The following is a 21,334-nucleotide window of genomic DNA, read 5'->3' on the forward strand; positions in this document are numbered from 1 at the left end:
GTTAAGTTGTTGCAGCTGCCTGATAACAGACAAAATTGTGAAACAGAAATTGCATGCATGGTACCAAATAACAAATCACAATAAAATGGGTGATTCATTCTGTTAATTCATCAGTGCCGTTTCTAGTCATTTTATTGGACCAACTCTAGACCGTGTTTTGCCACTTTTCTTGCATCTGTGAGGTTTTATACCCGAGAGACGGCTAATATGTGGAAAAAAAAAAAAAAACATTATTCAACTCGGGTGTACAATGATTACAGAAACCTCTGACTCATTTCAGTTTCAGAAAAAGAATCATCAAGAGTCTGGAAGAGCTTGATTTGAATTATTTCAAGGAGTCCATTTGGAATTTAATTTAATTGCAGATAAAGTTTATGGTTAGATGGCCTTAGGTTATCCTGAGCTATTTCTGTAGTTATCTCATGTCTCCTATAGATGATACAATTGGCTCTGTCTTTCAGTGTTCAACCCTGCCTCTCTCCGATACACAGCCACTGGCTGAGCTTTTACTGTGACCTAAAGTATTTGCTCTTTTTCGATCAATAGGAGCTAGAGCTACTAAAGGAGCTCTGCTGCCATTGACTTTTTACTCTTCTCTTACACACTGAATATTCTTGGATTAAAGATTAAATCTGTTTGTTTGCTTTTGTCTACTTAAACCCCCGGTCAGTCGTAACACTGAGCTTGGTCCTACAGGAGTTTTCCTTTCCACTGTCGCCACATGCATGTTTGGTAGGCGAGATTGCTGCATGGTTAACGACACAATGCGAGCAACTGTCCAGTGTTGCTATATCCTTGTCTAGGAATGCTGCAAGTCAATGACTTGATGCAAGGTGCTCGGTTTCCTTAGATAGAAAACATTTTAACCTATGCGAAAAATAAACTGAAATGTGACTTGAAATCTGTCAGTCTGATTGGATTAATCCATCCATTGACTATACCTCCTTATTAATGCATGGGGAGACTAGTGTCAATCTCCAGCGGTTATTGGGAGAGTGTCACCAGTCCATCACAAGGGAACATAGAGACTCACATTTGGAAAGAGCAAATAACCTACCATTAATGTTTTTGGGCTGTGGGATGAAGCCAGAGTACCCGGAGAGAACCTGCGCATACACAGGGAGAACACACAAACTCCATGCAGAAAGATCCCAGGCTGGGATTCAAACCCAGGACCTTCTTGCTATAAGGCAAAAGTGCTACAAACTGCACTACTGTGCAGCCCATGATTGCATTTAAAAGATTTTTGCTATTGTTGTGAAGTGCTTTCAAGTATATCTATCTACCTATCTATCTATCTATCTATCTATCTATCTATCTATCTATCTATCTATCTATCTATCTATCTATCTATCTATCTATCTATCTATCTATCTATCTATCTATCTATCTATCTATCTATCTATCTATCTATCTATCTATCTATCTATCTATCTATCTATCTATCTATCTATCTATCTATCTACAAAACACATAGTTACAGCGAAAGGTGGATCAGAACATTTTATTTCTAAGAATATTCATCAATCAATTCACCATTTCTTTTATTACAACCATGAAATTCAATACATTTACTAGGATTTGAAGGATAAATGCTGTCAAAATGGCCTGATCAAAATCCAGAACAAAAACTCCTTGTCAATTTGTACGAGTCAAAATTCATGTTTACAAATACAACGTTGAGCTATTTTGCTAAAAATCTTGAAAACCAAGTTTGCGTTTTCTCCCAGATCACAGTCAAACATTACTTTGTGTTGGTCTATCTAACCCCATTAAAACACATTGAAGTTTGTGCTTGTAACATGACAAAGTCAGAAAAGGGTCACAGGGTACACATACTTTTGCAAGACACAATAATTTCTTCATGAAATGAGTTTTGGTTTTCCTGCATTCTGGCATTTTCCATGCATCTGTTTCCTTTTACGTTGGAAATTAAGGACACATCATACTTGCTTCAAACAACAACAACAGACTGTTTGTTCTCTGGCGGATTAGCAGTCAGCGGATTGGCCAGGTTTGCATCCTGGTGGTACCACCAGTCATACCGGACATTCCAGCCACCTCCAAGGACAAATCCTGCTCCGCTCGGTGTTTAAGACTTTAGCAAACACTACAAAGTTCCCTATGTGACTGAATCCTGTTTTCCTGACACTTTGACAGTGGCTGCCCCTCACGGCGGAACAACATCATCAGCAGGATAGGAGCTTCCATAAAAGGTTAAAGCGTCACTGTCATCGCAAATATTCACATAGTCTTCCTGGCAGAAATGGTATGTACGTTTGTGAGCTTTTTACAGTTTCAGAATGTGTCTTTGCACTTTTGGGTATCCTTGGCGTTCCCCTTCCCCACTTGTACGAGTTAGCTGGGTGTTTGGATGCATTCAGCAGTGTACATCTGTGAGACTAAAAGCAGTGCGTGAGCAAATAAGAGATGATAGGAGAATTTCAACTAACAGAATGACTGATAGTTGTTCAAAAGGAGTCATATATTTGTTCTTTGCGTGGAGGCTGGGGATGTACTTTTGCACCGCAGACACATTTGCTTCACATGAGTAAGATGGATGATTAACTTTCTGAATCATCTTCTTCTTGTAGTTGGAAGACAACAAGTCTGTAATCACAGTTTTTCATCTATTTATGTGACATAAACCATGTTATGCACATGACTTATACCAGTTTGATTCTTCTCATGCACACTCAGATGCCCCCTCCTCATTTTCCAGCAGCTTTTGAACTGGCAAACATAACATCTGGTGTAAACCCGGTGATAATGCGATACACATAGGATCTTGAAAGATTTGTTTTTGCTTGGATTTTATAAGCACTTAATGGAGATGATGAAGCTTTCCGGGAATCCATCAAAGACTGGCAAAATAATATCTGTATCAAATTTGTGACATAGCTGCTGCGTTGTGTTAGAGTATGCTTATTTGCTTTGATTTAGCTTCGGTCAACAGAGCTCACACCCTTCAGGATTTTATTACAATCTGATTCAAAATTTATGCTACCTAAGTTTGTAATTGTTTTCATGAATTTGTGTCATAATGAAGGCAATTCCTGCACTTTTGATGAGCTAGCTCATTTCACTCCGCTCACTTTTTCAAAAAGGCCTCAAAAAGATCACTACTTCCTCCCTTTTCAGTATTTTTTTTCAGGTATCCACCAAGAAGAGATTGAATTGTAAGCTGAAGCTTAACCATCTATTGTACATCTCACATTATTTTCCAAATCCCACTCACTATTTAATGATTTGAAAGACTAAGAGCCAATTTCTAGAGTTAAAGTTTGACTTTAATGCTTTGTTCTTCCTATGTCTTGAACTTTTTCACATTTTGTGACATTACAACTAAAAACCTAAATGATTTCATGTACATTTTTTAGTTTGAATTTATTTACATTTCATATGATAGACCAACAAATCATACAGCAAAACTGTGGGATAGAAGGCAAAGACTACGGAATTTTGAAGTTTTTTTACTGCCTCAAACACATTTTCCTGCAGCATGTCATGTATTAACTTTACTTACTCCAGTCAACTCTGACCGGTTTTCCTGTCCCTGCGAAAAGAAACAGAATTTTCACAGCATGATCCTCCCACTATGTTTCACCATTGGGATGGTATGTTCAAGGTTATGTACAGTGTGGGTTTTTCTTCTAAACCGGGCATTTTGCAGAGGACCAAAAAGTTCAATCTGACCAGAACTACTGCATCCATATGTTTTGTCTTCTACAAAGCAAACACACAAGTGTTCAGTTTGTCACTCAGCTTGTGGCAAACTGAAAGCGTGACCTCTTATGGTTTTCTTTCACAATAAGCTTTTTGTTTTCACTCTTTCATGAAGGCCAGGTTGGTAGATTGCATAACTTATAGTTATCCTGTCACGGTATTCTACCACGTAAGCCGTAGTTCTCCGCAACTCCTCCAGAGTAGCCTGAATGATGATCTCCATGTCCATTCTGAGGTGTTTTGGTGAACAGTTGTATCTCGGTAGCTTTGCAGTTGTGCCCTGATTTTTCCATTCTCAGAGTGTTGGCTTAAAATTGCTCTGTAAGATCTTAAAAGCGTTGGATATTATTTTATTACTCGAATCGACTCTAAATGTGCAACATTGATTGCAATAGATTTTATTTAGGGGTGTTAGAACAAAGAGTGCTGGATACAAATATCATGTCCAAATGTTATGATTTTTATTTGTAAAGGAATTCAAGAGGCATGCATTCCAGTTCAGTGGCCGACATGAACTGACGCTATGAACGTGTTTAGTGAACTGTTTAGTGTTACGTCGGCGGTTCTCCCCGCTGGAGTAGCCTGCGTCTGTTGTGCGTCTGGCCAGGAGCTGCTGCCCTCCCGTTTCCTTCTCTCCTGCTCCCTGCGGAGGTAAAAATGAGTCACTGAGTCAGCAGCTGCTCTCCGTCATCCCCAGCAGCGCCCAGGATTCCACTGCAGACCTGCTGCCAAAGTATTACGCAGTGACATCACTTCCTCTTTATCCTTTTATGGATAGGTTTTCTGCGCAGACAAAAGGATGTTTAAGAGAGGATCGGATAATTATTTGAGGAAATTAATTTCATATTTATATCCAGAGACTGACTTGTGAGATTTTCCATACTTAAAAATCTATTAAGTGTGATGTTCTTATTATTTCTGTTTTCTGCTATCATTGATCTAACAGTTGGTGATTTTTAGTAAAAACCAACCTGTTTGACGATGCTACCCTGACACTTTGCTGATTAATCATTTATTATACCTAACCATCTACTTGTCCGATGTTAAATCACAGAAGTGACAGGTCCAGGACTCGGTCTGCTCCCAGTGTGATGAGCCCTGAATAACAAATGGTAAATGGTAAAACTCCTCAGTCTATGGAGAAAATTAATGAATTAGCTGCTTGTATTCAGGATGTTGTTGTGGACTGGTGCCGGTGCAATTACTAGTATTTTTACCTGTGTGTTTCATTTAGGATTTTTCTGGCATAATTGTGATTTATTTGTTTTATTTGTTTATTAATGTACAGAAAAAAAACTCTAATGGAGTAAAGATTCACAATATCTGCTTAATAATGAATAAAATGGGATGAAGTAAAATTACTTAGTGTTTTTGTATATAGTCTGTATTAGTACTATAGGATTAGCTAACTTTGATTGTATTGGATTATAATTACGATTGAGTTGGACTGTATGTAATAATATCTGAATCCGATTAGATAACTTGGATGTATTGGAATGTCATAGATGGATATGGATTTAACTTGGATATGAATTTAATTTAAATTAGGTTTAGTTTGGGTTTTGGATACAAACGCTCACACCTTGGTGGTTGTATTATTATCCACTTGCAGGACCTTGCTTAGAGCAACCAACCGCAGAGAGAGCCCTCCACCCTAAATCTGAGTTTCCGCTTATGCTCACTGGTGCCTTTGTAGCTAAACCGAACTGCGGTTCAGGCCACTTTTGTTTTTGGAAGCCAGCTGTATTGTCCCAAAAATGAAAGATGTTGACAAGATACACCTGCTCTGTTTCACTGTGGCATGTGTGAGGACAAGACTGGATCAGAAGTACAACAGGAAGGTCTCTGTTTGAACCTGAACTGTTTATGACAGATGAGTGAATACTGTTATTAAATGTTTAAACCAAGGTGTTTAGCTTTCACCATTCCACTGGCAGAAACGGACAGGCGGGTCTGCGCCGCGCTCTGTTTTCCTGAAAAGGGAGGTGCCGTGCAGAATGTTGCTTATTTTGAGGAGTCGCCATGGAATCTCCTGTCCCTTCTGTTTTGACCAAGCATTAAAGGCGTTGGAGATGGGAGCTGGATCTGTTAACGCCTACTTTCAGACCACTCTCCTTGATGTTCATCCACAAGGCATGGTGGAAAACCCCGCCTACATTCTTGAACAGAGAGAGAGAGGATGATCTCTCTTCATCATTTCACCTGTTTGGTTTTCCAGGTGACGTATCTACTGTGAGAGGGGCAAAAGGACTTTGCTATTACTTCTTATGTGCAATTTATGGCTTTAAAGAACATAACCAGTGGATTGCAGGTTTTGGCTTCAGGACCAAAGATTAAAATCTCTACATTGCTATTAATTACTAGAGAGAATCTCTTGACTTTGACAGACTGATAATGGTTGACGCCAGACGCTGGTTTAACGGATTAGTGGACAGTGTTTATCTCATTAAATCAGATATCTCTAGTGTTGATGTAAACTTTGAAATTGCAAAACAATGACAGTTTTTCAGGATTAATTCTGACTGACAATGATTCACTTTGTTCAAAGAAATAGCTTTTTAATGTATTACCTTCTGTGAACATAAAATAAATTAGTGGAACAATCACTAACATTCCTAAATAGGCACAGTTAATCACATTTAAAGTGTTTAAAACCTATTATTACTACATTCTTCAGGAGTCTTGACAAAGATGTCAACTACATCTACTACTACATTCATGGATAAAGGAAGATAGCCCTTTAGATTTTTGTTGCAGCTGGTCCATGTTCAAGTCCTGACTTGTTGTTTTCTAAGCTGATGATATGGCAAAATCAGTGTAATACTTCAAAAGTTGAGTGATCATAGACTTTTAAACCCACATAGTTTAACTTGATTGCAATAAAATTATCGTTCTAAGATTATATTCCAAAACATGTCCCAATTGCAACTTTGGGTAGTTACCATGCCATGCAACTGGAGAAAGGCATAAATAGGCTGCTCCTAGTGGCCAGCGAGCCTATTGTCTCACAATGATTGTAAACAGGGTGACGCACTAAGCCTGACTTTATTCCAAAATTACAATCTGCCCTTGAAAATCGCAGAATAATACTTATCAACGTATTTTATCACCTTTCTTTACACATGTGAGTACATCTCTTTCTCTAACTTTAGGGTGTAATATGTCAGCCTACCTTTGGCAGCTGCACCAGCTTCAACTCTTCTGAGAAGGCTTTCAGTAAGTTTTAGAAAGTCTACGTTCACAGGAATTTTTGACCATTCTTCAAAAAGCACATTTGTGAGGTCAGACATTGATGTTGAACAAGAAGGCCTCACGGTCTCCCCTTTAATTTAACCCAAATGGTTGAGGTCAGGACTCTGCAGGTCAGTCAAGTTCTTCCACATAGGCTCTGCTTTGTGCACTGGTACACAGCCAGGTAGGAAAAATAAGAAGTAATCTCAAAAACTGTACCTATAATGTTGGGAGCATTCATTTGTTCATAATGTCCCACACCATAACCACCTCTGCACTAGATTTTACACTTGACATGATACAGTCAGGTGTGTACTGGGACATTACTGGGACACCCGCTGTAGGGCGATTTAAATTTTTTTTTACGAAAATGTGGATGTGTATTTGTACACCCTACCAAGGTACCACGCTGGAATCCAATGAGCTTCCAAAGTCGCTTTCAACTACATTTAGGGATCAATAGATGTGAAGGCCTTTTCACTTTTCATTTTTAAACTACAATTTCCCATCATTTATATGGAAACGCCATGTTTTTGTTTTCTGCTTGTGGGGAATGCCTTCATACTTGCAGGCCCCTCCCTGAACTGTTGGTCCATCTCCCACTCATTCCACCCAGCCTTCGTTTGTAAATAAGACACAAACATACTTGAGCTCCTCCACTCTAGTCCAACTCTGCTGACTGTCATTCTTGCCACCTAACACTCAGCTGCACACAGTGTGCAGTGCACCAGTGTTCAGGCAGTGTACCAGTGTGCACTGAAAGTTGCTTTCGGAATATCCAAATAGTCCCTTATCATCTGCAAAAAGCAAACATATGCCACTGAGATTTCCAGACTCCACAGCCCTTTCTCAAACAGTATGATTTGAGGTCTTTTTCTCATGAACAAAAGAATCAGGATCAGCTAAAAGGGAGGGCCCTGGCGAAGTCCAACCAGTTCTGGATTCTTTTGATCTACTGGGACCCAAAGGCACCACATGCAAAATCATCCAGACATCTCAATAAGTCAAAGTGCAGACATTGTCCAAATAATTTTATTGCATTAAGAGTTGCCAAACATCTTGGATTCTATGGGACTAAAACGAGCTTGTTTGTGCACCTGATCAGACAGCATTGTCTGGGGTTTGGGCTTTCCTGGGTCCAGACCCACAGTCTTCTGGAAATAAGGGACTTTGAGCCCCATGTGGTCTGGGAATGCCTTGGGGTCCCCAGAAAGGAATTGGAGAGTGTCTCCTGGAAGAGGAATGCCTGGGTTTCCTTCATGGACCAACCCAATCTCACATAAAAAAAAGTGGATGGCAATGGATGGCAATCAACTTCAGAAAGTTACTCTAGACTTGTATATTAGCGCAGGCATTATATCTGATTATCCATATGGTATGATGGGCTGTAGAACCTGGATATTTTTTAACTCAGGTTGTTTGGATTGAGATACACATTAAGGGAAGTTGCTAATAATCAGCATGATGTCTGTTGGTGATTACCAACAGACATCATGGCCTGCCGTGACCTGTTTAAAGTGTCCTATGGGACTATTCTGGTTCAGAAAAATAATTTCCTTTCCTGCACCGTTCTGTGCTGTTTGGCTTCCAGGCTCAAATGACACCATGCCTCTGTAAAGAGGCCAGACTACTTTTTTTCTTATTCAACTACAAAGACTGCTTTTATTGTAGTCTTACATTCGAGTTAGCACAAAAAAGGGGGAAAAGAAGAAATAAGTTTGAAGGTTATGAGGTGAGAAACACAGGAAAAAAAAGCTTTTTTACAGATGCTTGGGACAGAATTTGTCTCACTGGAAACTCAGGACTAACTCTTAGGTTTCCGGACTGTGAGATCATTGCACTGTTCCTGCATTTCACCCAGTCTAGGGGACCAGTTTGCACCTCGTTAAAAACAATGCAGTGGCAAATCCAGAGAGCACCGTAAATATCGAAACCAACAGAGACTTCAGCTGAAGAGTCAAGTCTTGCATAATCACCATCAGTTAGTGGTCAATGCGAATTGAGACTAACACAAATAAAACTTTGCGGCAGCAGGAAAAAAAAACTCAACATCTGCAGCTCCCTTGGTCTCATCCAATCTTTCCCAGAAAAGGGTCCATCGGAAACCCAGTGACTGAAAACACCTTCAGTCCATCATCTGGTCCTCTTTAACACTCGACTAAGATCCCACCCACTTGGGCTCATGTGCCGTGTGATACTTCAGCTGGAACTGCCGACTCGTGGATCTTTTTTTTTTTTTTTCCTTTTTATGTTGGATGAATTTGAAGGAATTTCAGAGTTTTTTCTTTTGACTGCCACCTCATGAAAGAGCCAATTCTTTACTTTCCAAAGGAAATAATCTGCACATGTTGATTCCCATTAGAACTGACAGCGTTGGGCATACACATGAGTGATTTATTCCTAGTGCACTTTTAAATAAGAGCATGCAAAACTGTTAAATGGATGGCAATCAATTGCTAGTTCCTTAAAATGTGGAACCCCTTTACTTCCAAAACGATCTTTTTTTTTTTTTTTTTAGAATTTCGCTTGTATGCTTTGGGTTGTGAGTCCGTCAGGCCGTTGCTATTCAGAAATCATGTATACAGTCCTGCAGCTGAACCCTTAAGTAAGCGCCTCCAAGTTGGCTGCAGGTCAAATGGCAAGTCCAAGTCCGTGGAGGACAGTGGGAGTCAGAAGAGGACACAAGGGGGCAGAGGGGGAAAAAAATCTTTTTGACTCACACAGCTCAAAGCTGTGAATCACTGCACAGAGTCTGGCGACTGAGCGACTTGTGTTTGGATCCATCACAGCCGTGGAAACGGCTGGAATCCGAGCCACTGGGCGCTTTGCATCCGTAGCCTTGACAGGATTGTGAGATAATGAGCCCACACACTTGTTAAGTCAGAAGTGACTTATTCCCAGAGACATAGCTCAGTTTGTTTGAAGTCAGAAAACTGCAAATGTTTTCTTCCCAGGGTATGGTGTGTGCTCGGTCACCGAAGATGGGGCAAGGAGATAGAAGCAGTTTGAGATCTTTAAACTTGGATGTGATGAATGTGCGTTAGTAGAGAGAAAGGAACAAAGATAGGCTGACTGCGTGACACTTTGCATACCATGGAGGAGGCAGATTATGAGGATCCACAGAGCAAAGACAGGAAGAACCAAGCCAAACACAAGGGGGATATTTCATCTTAAAGCTAAACCCATGGCTGACTTTGTGCCAGTTTCAAGCTGGGACAGTCAAAGCTAAATTTAGATATTGAGGGGATATGAGAGATGAGAACCTTGAGCTGCTGTTTTCTCCTCTCCTCTCCTCCCCTCTCGTCGGCTTCCGACTTCTCTATGTGTATGACTTTAGCTGTCTGATGTTGTTGCAGCTTATGTCTTCTGTCCATCATGTGCATCCCACATGATAAATAACTTTGATGCTTAAAGGCAGCTGGAGAATCGAATCCACTTCTGCCTCAGCGGTGAGCAGATGCCCAGACGTGGAGCCAGTCATTGTAATATTAAAACGTCTCACTTGAAGGCATTCTTATTAAAGCGGGGATCACATTGGTGCAGACTGCCAAGTCTGGGGCAAAAGCTCATTGACCCTTGAGATAAAACAAAACAGCTTTTCATAACAGAATTGTACACTCTCATCAAAGGATAGAGTCCTCACAACCAGAAGCAGAGCTAGAAACTTTCCCCAAATTGCTTTATCTTTTTATTTGTACAGCTAAAATGTAGAGAATAGTCAACGTTTTGTAGACCCTGAAGTCTTACATCACATCTTGAACCTTTATATTGCAATGATCCAACTGATGAGAGAGGAGTCATTTTTCAATGCTTTAATTATTAACGCTGCAGCTCTTTCAACTGTATAGTAGACTGTGGCTATCTGGATTGAGCTACGCTGGTTAATTGTTTAGTAGGGTTTCCCTGTAAGTACTGAAAAAAAACCATCCCTACAGCATAAACCTGCCACCACCATATTTCACAAATAGGATAGTGTTATCAGTGTGGTTGCAGTTTTAGGTTTCCTTCAAACACGGCAATTTGCTTGTAAGTCAAAACGTTGATTCTTGATCTCATCTGACCAGAGAACCCTCTTCCACATATTCACTGTGTCCTCTACATGGTTAGCGGCAAGGACGTCTCATTGATTTCTTCTTTCTACTGTTCCATAAAGGTCAGATTTGTGCAGTATACACCTAATTGTTGTACCTTCTGATTGTTCCACCTGAGCTCTGGATCTCTGCAGCTCCTCCAGAGTTACCATGAGCCTCTTAGAGGATTCTCTAATTAATGCCATGTCTTGGTAGGTTTGCAACGGATGGAGCAGTGCTTTGTAAGATATGTAAGATGTTTATAACTTGGGATAGTGCTTTTATAATCAAATCCAGCTTTAAACTTCAACACAGCTTAGGTCCAGAGGGCTTTTTGGTTGCGCTGAATTTTAGAGTAAAGGGGATTGAATAGATATGGACGGCACACATTTTAGATCTTTATTTGTAAACGTTATTAAATCTTCATCAATCATTCAACTTCTACTTCACAATTATGCACTACTTTGACGGGGTCAGTTTCATCCTATTGAAATACAGTAAAATTTGTGGTTGACACTTGACTACGTGCAAAAAAGTTAAAGGAGAAGAAATACTAAATCTCTATAGGGAAGAGTGCTCATGTTCATATTTATTTGTCATGTCTGTTTCTGTTGTGCTGTGATCCAGAGTGTACCCTACCTCTTGTCCAATTTATAGCTGGAGAAAAGTACACAAAGTACCCTTGAGATGTGCCAAGGATACAGCATGTATAGAAAATTTATGAAGAGTTTGGTTTCAAGACTGATTAAAATAAGCAATTTTAAGGAGTTCAGTTTATGGGATGAGGAGAATCTTCAGATACTTTGATATCTGGATCTCTGTCTTTACTTTGCCTCGGCCTAAGCTAGCAAGATCAGAGCACAGCAGCGAACCAAGTCTCAATCAGATAAAGAGGCTCAGCAACTTGAAAACATCACAAACATATGCGTTCTTTCTTCAGGGGTACGTCCTGGGGTCAGAGACTGAAATTACAGATAGATATATCTAATATATATAAAATAGATCATTTAAAGTTTCACAGTAACCTCTAAATAATCTCTGTAAAAGTTAGAACATTAACAACCTATCTAAAATATAGTAGTTTGGCAATGTTTTTTTTTTGTTTGCTTTAGAAATTAGACAGCTGTTTTAGTTCTTGAGAACGCTTTAAAATTCAGCATCTGTTTCTTTGAAATTATGTAACATCTCTTTGTCTGTTCATGCATACCTGATCCTGGTCACGCTTCAACCACGTGCTATTAGCTCACCACCTTTTTGGGAATCAATTATATCAGCAAACTCCATCTCAAATTATATGTAATTTTATTCAGAATGGAGTCCAAAACTCACCACTACCTGACTCAGTGTCAGTCTAAGTTTTAGGTCTGGGCTGTTCTCTGTCCACATGTGGAGGTTTTAATTGAGACGACGTTAGAGCAGACGGTAGAACACATTAGAATCAGTTGGAAAAACAGGCCGACGCTGGACTCCATATCCTATATTCTGTTGGTTTAAGGTTGGTGGGGGAGCAAATATTGACGTCAGGCTTCAAAATGAGGCCCTTCTTTTCTTATGAAGCTCATTTAAAGAGATGGCGAACCGCAACATCTCCTTCCTTTCTCTCTGCAGCTGCAGGAATCCAAGCAACACACACACAACATCAGTATTCATCTTGTATGGCTGCTGTCAGCATGGTCATTACGTCTTTCTGTCTGGATCTGTTTAAACAAGATCCTCTGACGGCCAGTGCCCACACAAAACATGCTCTAAGCCACGAGATGATTTGCGTCTTTCTGGGTAGATTCGTGCCTCGGTCTATTTAATGCACAGGTGTCAAACTCAAGGCCCGCGGGCCAAATCCGGCCCGTCAAGGTAAATAATCCGGCCCTCAAGAGCCAAAAATAATAAAGTAGAGGCATATATCCTTTGAAAGTGTATAAAATGGCTAAATCTGTGCCTCCTGTAAGTGTAACTCACCCCAATATCAACGTTTTTTGCAGATAAACTGTATAAACGGCCTAAGGTTGCTACTTTTATGTTACTGTGCATTTTTTATACTTCTATGTGAACTGGAATGAAATTATGAAATGAAAAGTATCGTCTACACACGTGCAACCGGCCCTTGTAATGACTTCATGACGCCAAAGTGGCCCTATATAGAAATGAGTTTGACACCCCTGATTTAATGGGTGGTCAAACAAACTTATTGTAAGACAGAAAGAGTAAACAGTCAAATTTATGTCCACGTTATCTCTTTTGGCTGCTTGCAGCAAATAGTAACAACTTTATCTGCTTTTGCTGTCATCAAAGAGAACTGTGTGCTGTTTGCAGTTGTCAGAGGAAATTAAAGATGCTCCGATCAGATTTTTTCTGGTACTGTAGGTATCAATTTCCTCTTCATGTCTCCAAAGGCTCCTATTATGCCTCCTATTAAACTAAGGGGTTTTTGTTCTCTAACAAGTTAGGGGACATCCAGTGCTTTAATGGTGTAATCATAAAAGCAGCATGTGCATTAGTGCAAAAACATTTACGGTAAAAAATGGAAAAGAACAGACATAACATTTTATCTCAATATTTTCTGCATTTTAATAAAACAATAAAAGTTTAAAGGAGCTATCAGTAAGGTATTTACTGTAAAATCACCCAAAATAATTCTCATTTGGCACCTGGGATGGAGGTAACATTCCCTATAAACAATCAGTTCTCTCCATCAACAATGTCTTAGTCAAGTTTTTCTCCTTTCAGACCTAGCGGTACGGTCCAGAACTACTGCGGTTCAGAGTGCAGCCGTTGTTTACTTCCTGGTTCCTGAGCCAATCATACGAGAGTTCTCAGGGTTCCCAAAACAGAGCGCAGCATTTGATATTTTGCCAGAAGAGCAGCAGCCTGCAAACGTGGAAGCCAGTAAGAGAAACGGACCAGAAATAGAACCGAATACAACGTCATATACTTGTCCTGTGGAAGTAAAAATCAGTCGAGTTTTACTTCCACAGGACCATTGGGTAAATGGTGGGTTTCCGTGGAAGACGTTGTGTATATATTGATCCGATTATAACCACTAGGTGTCATTATTACTTACAGTACGTTTCTTTAGGAATTAACCACCATTTTTTTGGCTACACAATTATGACTGTATACAGACAGAGCCTTGCAATATAAGTAAGGCACTACGTAATGTAACTGTACCGCCTAACTGTACAGAATAATTGCATTAAATCACATTTAAATGTGAATGTAGTAATTAACAATGCTGTATAATGGACAAAAAAATTAAAGTGGGCAACAATGTTTAAAAATCAAATGTAGCAATCCCAAACTTACCAAAACGTTCCCAATCTATGGGCTTTTCAAACATCATAAGAGTTTATTTTTATTACATGTATACATTTTCCCAATAATGATACAATTGCCCAAACCTAAAATGTAATAATGCCACAGGGAAATTAACTAATCTCGAAAGTTATCTACACAAAGTTCAGCAATTCTGGGGCCATGGATGGGAAGAACAGTGAAAAGTCTAACATAAATTGACAAATTAGCCAACATTAAAATCACATTCAATGGGAGTAATTTATGACTAAACTCTGCACGTTCATACTTCAAGGTTCTGAGTCTGGTTTTAGAAAACATAAATAAATGAATTGATTTTAAAAATTTATTCTGACAAATGTTACCAAGTTCTTTAAATCTAACCATGTGAGTCAGGCAGTATTGACTCACATGGCCTATATAGAGACATAATGTTTCTTTGCATTTCTAGACATGGGACATACCTGTCTGTCTGTGTCCAGAAGCAGCATGTCCTCGACTCAAAACAGTGCCTTCTTATGGTAAAACCACCTGCTGGACAGATTCTCAGAATGCTTTGTGCTCCGTGATTTAAACCATCTGTTTTTGTAGTCAAACAGTCACTTCGAGCACATCCAAACCCTGGAGACGTTTTCCTCTCTCTCTTTCATGGCACAACATGGATTTACCCATTGAATTGGATCTCTGTGCTCTCCATAAACATTGAAGAACAATCCTGCAGTCAGTAAAAGAGTCCTGTAGGGTCGTTCATGAGCAACACTGGATACCTTCACCCCAAGATGATTGACTATACAGCCTGAAACCTGGCTTTGAGGACAGAAACAGCTGGTGTCATGTCTTTTGTTTAATCCTTTGCTGAGCTACAAGCACAAGTATGTCACTGACCTGTGTCAGAAAGGGGGCACAAAACGCACAACCAAATATGTTCAAATGTGCCACAGTTAATGCTTGAATTTAAAGTGACATAATTAGTTCAGATCTTTCAGACACGACAAAGATGATTCAGAGCAAGTGTTGTCATCTTCCTAATTCTAGTCTTGTGAAGTGTGGCATTCTTTGGGTTTACCCTCCGTTGATCAGATACCCCTAAATAAAATTCAGAGCACCAGTTGTCTGAAGAAGTCACGTAATTAATAGAAATAGTCTGAATTCCTCAAAGGTTTCTTAGCGAATATTAGTGAACAAACAGCATCATGAAAAGCAAGAAGGGCCCCCCAGAAAGTTAAAACATAAAATCGTAGAGTGGCATGGAGCAGGATTAGTGTTTAAAACAATATTCTAAGCTTTTAACATCTTAAAGACAACTCAACTCTTAATTGATCAAATTAGAAGAAGAGGACATTAATCAGCAAAGCAGCCAAGAGGTCCTTGGTAACTCTGGAAGAACTACAGAGATCCACAGCTCAGGTAGGGGAATACGTTGACTGGACAACTGGTCGTCCACCCAACAAATGTTGTATTTATGGATAAAGAAAGCTATTGTTGATAGTCAATGGGTAATACTCCCCCTGGGTGTGTTCATCACTCTAAACATTACCATCCCCACTATGAAACACAATGGCAGCATCATGCTATGGTGGTTTATACCTTCAGTAACTACATAGAAGCTGGTCAGAGCTGATCAAAAGCTAGATAGAGCTAATTACAGGGCAATACTGGAAGAAAACCTGCAAGAAGCAGCAAAAGACGACTGGGTTGAAGGTTCCCTTTTCAGCAGGACAATAACCCTTAAACAGTCAGATCAACAAAGTAACGGTTTAGAGATAAGGTCTTAGAATGGCCCAGTCAAAGTCCAGACCTATATTCACAGGTGGTGGCGAGACTTTAAAACTGATACTGACCGACACTCCCTATCCAATCTGACCTCAGCTTGAGTTAATAAGCAATGAGTCCTAGTTAAAGGGTTTGGTCTCCAGATGAGAAAAGCTCAAAGCAACACAGAAGAAGAAGTCTTTCAGTCACAACACACTAGGGCTCTAATGTTTTGACTCAGCTGGGCTGAATACAAACAGATTATGGTCTTAGTTTTTAATTTCTAAAAAAGTTTGAAAACCATGTTTCTTTTTCTTTCCACTTCACAATTATGAACTGCTTTAATTTGGTCTTTAAAACTTTCTTTGGATATATTGAAGTTTGTTGTAATTTAAAAAAGTTCAGTTCAAAAGACATCCTGTCATCACCTTCCCATTTGAACAGTTTGAACAATCCACGCTTTGGAGGGTTTTGTAAGCTGAAAACTTTGAAATACAGCTTTTCTTTGCACAGACTAAAAGCCTGTTAGAATACAGGCATCATGCTTGAAAGAGAACGGCTCACCTTAACACAGTCAGAGCCCCCCAACAGGTAATAATCTGAGAGAGAGTAAAAGTTCAACAAGTACATTATTCTGTCAGCAGAACCCTCACAATGAAAGGCTCTCACTTATGCTTGGAACCAAGTGTGAAAACATAACTGTGTTCAAAGTTAAATAAGACAGACTGACTGCCTGGCATTCACCAGATTCAGGAGACTGGGCAGGAATAATGGACTTTGAGCGGAACACCAAACTGGATACTAGGATTTCATAATTAGTGCCAAACAGTGAAACAATACAGCCCTTCGGTGTAATTTGTCAAAACTATGCAGGAGTGCAGTTCACTGAGTGCTTGGGTAAAAGGATAATTGACTTAGGGTTTGACTCAGACGTAGGTATGTAGTCACCGAAACTGTTAGCTGTGATCATATGTACCTCTCCGACAAAAGTGAGAGGTAATTGGTTGTGCGAAACTACATGCTTCTTTGCGTCAGAGTTTGTATTTTTTTAGTTTCCATGCCAAGAAAGCAACAGACATTTCCCCTGAAGTTGGAAATCCATCTGGGAAAGGTTTGACACCAGCTCTGACATCAAAATCTAAAACGGTTTTTGAGTGCATAGGTGAAAGTCATAGCTGCTGTGATAAACTAGCTAACCCACACTAAACATGTTACTTCTGTACATATAAAAAACTGTATTGACTTCTTTTATTAGCGCTGACCATCCTGGTCCCAGAGCACAAGCGTCTGCAAATCTTGTTGGTTTTGTGACAGGCAAATAAGAAATGGTTATGTTGGGCTTGTTGGGTTCTCAAATAAACTGAACAAAAGAATAATCTCACTATTTTGCTAAGCTAAACCTTCATGTTACATTGTTGACCTGTTAGGATTCTGGAAAATGCCAGGTCAAAAAGCAAACAGGATCCATAATCATATTTCATGAAGGACTAAACAGTCATTTACCCGATACTTGGACTGGATTTCCTCCAGTACTACTAAATTTTTTGCTGTTACTCTTTTCATGAGAGTCCTTTGAGTGTTTGATCCTCTGAACTCATAAGATACATTTCTACAGCAAGGTACAAAAATAGTGAAGCATTCCCTGCAGACTGAGACGAGCTTGCAAATGTGAGAAGATTGTGATCCCTGTCACTGGTGAATTAGAATTAGAGTTGTTGCTTTGCTAAACTTGCTGTAATTCAACAGGCTACCAAATAAAATACTGCATTACTCATCAGGATTAACGGACGCAGGGACAACGCTTCGGGTGAGTTTGTGTGCTTCTGTTAAGATGTTCTTGGAAACTTTACCATCTGCAAATGATCAGGAGGAGGTTGAGTCGATAATGACCATTTGCTTTGTCTTGTTAGATAAAATGGCCAATAACTAACATACCCATCCTCAATTTTGCTATCAATTAGGTATTTTTAGATTATCGTTCTTTGCCATTTGTCATACATTGCCATTATTTAGTGTTACATTGTGTCCATTTTTTCTTACACCAGTGGCCTTTATTTGGCAGTAAACTGACAGGAAATGGGATTGAGAGAGAGGGGGAAGATATGCGGTGAAAGTCCACTGACCAGAACTCTAACCTGGGACGCCGCGTCGGAGACTAAGGCTGCGTTGCATGTGGCGGGCTTCCCTGTTCCACCACCGCGCTCCCTGCAACTTCCATTTGGAGAAAGCAACCATTTAGTGAATGTTCACTCCAATTCAAAAAGAAGCATTAATTTACATTATACTACTAATAACTAATCAGTTTAAAGTATGTGCAGCTGTTTATTATTGTAGCGTAGATATGGTAGGATAACCTATAACAATGTAGATAATGCGGTTAGAGCAGTGGTTGGAGCAGGGTGCTTGGGTCCTAGATTGGCCACGTTCCCAGGTTTAAATCCCATTCACTGCCTGAGTAAGACCCTTATCCCCAGAATCCCATATGTGATTAAAATTTATAAGCCAAATTCCATTGGAATGTATGTTGCAATGACAAAATAAAGATAATTACAATTAAATAAACCTACCCCGCAAATCAGTCTCAATCGTTAATTATCAGTCAAGGACAAAGATGCCGGCACAGATTCTGCTCTATAAACTACTACAGTAGGGAAGTTTACTGTTAGGGAACTGAACATTAAAAACACCACATGAACTGATTCAAGTTTGAGATTATTTGAGAGTTTACCGGTCTCTCAGAACCATGAGTAAAGTGGTTTTATGGGTGTCAGCCTAAAATTCTCTTTAACCAGAGTTAATATTGATTGACAACTCTGTAAGAACATGCATATGGCTTTTTCAGTTTTAAGTTTCCAAGCCTGCACAGTCTGTGTCTTTTGTAAATAGGTGGATGGCTCATTATTTTTGGTTGCATCCAATTAATTAGTTATTAGTTTAAAATTCATAAACTACATGTTTGGGCTGCAGTGTTTAATGGCAGCAACAATAAAATGCTTACAGTTACCAATGAAACTATTTTTTTGAGACAAAATCTCTGCCGATTTTGACACGTGACCCCCAACCCAATTTGTCAAAATACATCTACTCCCTGTTTATGTCTCCGTGTTCTGCTGGCATATTTCACACCCTCGTGTGCTTTCCGGAGACAGAACACATACTGTTTGGATCCCAAAAAGTGGATTATCAGCGAGGATCCCTCGAATTTCCACTCAGTGTTATCTGCACACTGGCAGCCTGAACTCCCGTGTCTCCAGAAATTCTACATTTAACTGAAAACGCCCGTCTGATCTGTTTTTAGTTTACATTTTTTTTTACACAGAGTGTGTTTAAAATCCCTTCCATCTCATAGTTTGTGCAAGTATAATAATAAAACAATTTTTTTTACAGAGGCAATATTCTACAACATGCTGGTTGTGTTGTCGCTGTTTGACGAGGCCCTGTAAGTCACAGCAGTGTTGATGTTGAGAGTGGAATTATGGGAAGAATGTGGAGGGACGTGCCGGGGCAGACTGTACTTGGCTGTTTTGTCTTGGTGGTGGTCTGAGGCTTCTCAATAGCGGTGCTTTGCTTCTGGAAAAGCACTGAGCCCCTGGATTGATTAAATATCCCCAAGATCCAGCATCTGGCGGCTCTAATGCATCACACACGTCCCCCGGTGCTCTTAGGTTAAACACTGGGATCAAGTGCTGCCTCTTGATCACCCGTGGAGAGAAATACCACACAGAAGCCTCTGGTGTAGTCTGGGACAGTTTGTTCGTTCAGTGTAAAAGCAAAACTTTAGAACATCGCTAATACAAAAATAATGTTGGTAAACCGCAGAAGTTAACTTAGGAAAATATGAATGGGTCTAATTCAGAAGATTCAAGACTTTCAGTTCAGAGCAAGAGACATCTGTGGTTCTAATAGAGTTCATTAGTGTTAGGTTTTATTCAGAAATAAACCAGGGATGTATTATTAGCTCTTAATATGACAGAAGAAATTAATATTCCTTTAAAGAAGTTAACTTAAGGACAAAAACTCTGAAAAGGATCAGGGGAAGTTCAGCGAGGAACAGTTTTTCTTGTAAAGAACTGCAACAGTTACAGGGCATATTCTAGTCAAAAGTTGCACAGCTCCTTGACCTCCAAATGGCGTTTTAAACAGACTAATATATTGTTATTAAGTTTAAACCCATGTATGTTTCATCACACATCATTTCAAGGCCCTATTAGGTCCAATTAATCAGTCAAAATTCAGTTCCTCCTAATTCAATCAAGATTAAAGTGATAATTAGTCTTGTAGTCTTATTTCTACAAGCAAAGCCAAAATTATGGATAGTGGGAGGAAGCTCAAATAGTTGCACGTCCAGATAGGACATATAAGCGTCACAGAAAAAGGCCTGAGTTGAACCCAAGACCGTTTCACTGTGAGCCCAAAATGTGTTAGATAACTCATGAATGATGGAGGCGCAGACGGCTGCAGCTGGCCGAGCTCACCGGCTATTTCTCTGTCTTTGTGTTTTTGTTTGCGCTATCGCCACTCCAAGCTCTAATCCAGTATGGGAGAGAAGAGCTGCTTGAACTGAGGTCAAACCCTGGAGTCCACGGATCGTACCGACCGCAGAAACCAGACTTTAATCCGCCTGAACTGCAAGGAACAACAGAATCCGCACTCCCCCTCCTCCTGAGGCCTAGGCGCCGGTGAAAGCGTGAAGGCAAAACACGGCGTGGCAGCCACGGTGGCCTGCGCATAGGGCTAAAGGCTAATCCACACTGACATGTCCAGTCTCCTCTTGGCCAACATTAGATCACTCGTCAACAAACTGGAGGATAGCCGCACGTAAGATAGACAGCTGTGTAGCGATCTTTATGGAGACGTAGCTGGCTGGACGTACACATACTCGGCATAGCATTTAAGCTAGCAGGCCGCTATTTGTTTAGAGCCGACCGGCTTGTATGCGGCAGAGAGAAGAAAAGGTGTGGGCTTAGGCTTTTATTGATTAGCGGCAAAAACGCCATTGTTGAAACAAAGCTTTAACATTTCCTATTTGGAGTTGGTCACGAGCCATATAAGGGACACAATATGCATGTGGACAACATGCTCTAATCAGGTAGAGACAATTCAAACTGCAATTATGAACTACTAAAGGTCTACATGTAAAATATTGTGTGGGACATAAACCCCATCTTCAGCTCCCGTCTGTCCCGTGCAGCCTCTTGTTCCTCGACTCTTTCACTCAGCGCGGTGCAACAATATGAGGCAGATACAGGGCAGAGGTTAGGTACGCA

The 21,334-nt window shown here is 40.0% G+C and overlaps 1 protein-coding gene across 1 annotated transcript in view; it reads left to right on the plus strand.

The window, feature by feature from the left end:
- The first annotated feature begins 2,074 nt into the window (after positions 1–2,074).
- LOC105938389 (KATNB1-like protein 1) overlaps positions 2,075–21,334 on the plus strand; it is a 70,316-nt gene continuing 51,056 nt past the window's right edge. The window contains exon 1 of the mRNA XM_021307337.2: positions 2,075–2,269. The gene's annotated coding sequence lies outside the window, so the exon portion shown is untranslated. The remainder of the gene's footprint in view (positions 2,270–21,334) is intronic.

The sequence above is a fragment of the Fundulus heteroclitus genome, chromosome 19 (assembly GCF_011125445.2).
Source record: "Fundulus heteroclitus isolate FHET01 chromosome 19, MU-UCD_Fhet_4.1, whole genome shotgun sequence".
NCBI classification, from domain to species: domain Eukaryota; kingdom Metazoa; phylum Chordata; class Actinopteri; order Cyprinodontiformes; family Fundulidae; genus Fundulus; species Fundulus heteroclitus.